Below are 1,705 nucleotides of genomic sequence, written 5' to 3' on the forward strand. Positions count from 1 at the left end.
GAGAGCACATTTTATTCTACTAAATGAACATAATATCAAAATAACTTCTAATGAATTATTGCTATACTCATAGATAAGAGAATCTCTCAACCTTCATTAGAGAAACTTTTTGTAGTAGATGGTAACTAACACAGAGACCTCCAGCTAGTCACTGTGCAGAGAATGACACTATGGAGTACTCAACTCTAAAAATGGGGCATACATATTATGCCCTTCCCTCCAAGGCCCAGAAATCTTTGCATAAGAGAAGTTGGAAAGATTGTAAGAGCCAGAGTTGGTCGATAATGTCAAGAAAACCATTGAACATATAAACTCATGGTCATTGTGACAGCATGTACAAAGCCTGCATCAAATCTAGCTGGATAAACAGGACTTACGAAGAAGACATGAAATCACATCACTAGCTGAGGAACTATTGGCATTTGATAGCTTCTGGGAGAAGATGAGTGAGTTTCCTTTAATGACATGATCCCTGGTATGTTGAACACATACCAGAGTAGGTCCTATTCTCAGGACTAGCTGAAAATTGCAAATTGGACTTGATGGGGAAAAATGTTGAGTGGGAAGGTACCTTTAAAGTTTGTGCCAGCTGGTGTCTTCGACCTTGTAGCATTGTGACATGGCATTGCTCAGGACCAAACCTTTTTTTGTTTATGGGATGCTTGCAAATTTAATGCTTTAGAGCTACACAATTAGTTTACAAAAGAAAAGCTCATACTATTTGGTGTTAAACCACATTATAGTTGAAAACACCTGCTATAAAGAAGAAATTTATATTGTACCATGAGGAGCCAAATTTAGCTTTCATTATAAATCCTTCCATAGTTTATTATATTTGGCTTTATACACATATTACATAAAAATACTTCTTAACCTAAAGATAATTTGTCCACAGACAGCAGAAAGCAGTTTGGAGAAAACAACAGCCACATTCCCAAGAGCTGGGGGGTATGGATGGTCTTCAGTTATTTAGTAGGTTACAGATGTTTGTTATATTTAAGGCAATATAGGAATATAGGATAAAAAGACAACTATTAATCTCAGATGTTTTGAATTAGCATTAATTTTACTATAGAGATACAAATTTCAAATTAATTTGGTTACATTGTATATATGTTTCTATTCTTGTTTAGAGGATTTTGTATATTGATACAAATTTAAGATCAATTTAGTTACACTGTATGTGTATTCATACTCTTGTTTAAGATATTATGTTTATGCAGCTTGTTTAAAAATGTAATGCATAGTTAAAATAAAAATTAATATACATCTATAATAGCCAAACTTATAGACATGTTAGTTAGGTTTTCTAGATATGCAAAGGTATATTTCAAACGGATAAGTAATCTTCAAACCCTTCAGAGATCTACAGAATCTGGCACTTAAAATGTTTTAAAAGCTTAGAATTCTTTGGACATGAGATATCTGCTCCTGCCAGTGCCAATTACTTCAAAGAGGATGATTGGCATGGAAGAAACTTGTTATGGAGTTTGTTTTAGATGTGGCAAGCCTAGACATTTAAGCAAGAAACTGTTTTTGCCTTGTGTCAGGAGCCATTTCCCCCCAATCATTAAAGGAACCATCACCCTAGGGAGTCTGCAGAGAACCCCTCACCCAATTAACTGCTAATCTTAGCGGAACCCGCCTTACATTCCAGCTATCCAGGGAACCAGGTGTGGCAACTTGTGACTTCTGGCCTACCCCT

The sequence above is a fragment of the Alexandromys fortis genome, unplaced genomic scaffold (assembly GCF_014885135.2).
Source record: "Alexandromys fortis isolate MF-2015 unplaced genomic scaffold, M_Fortis_MF-2015_v1.1 scaffold_200, whole genome shotgun sequence".
Taxonomy (NCBI): Eukaryota; Metazoa; Chordata; class Mammalia; order Rodentia; family Cricetidae; genus Alexandromys; species Alexandromys fortis.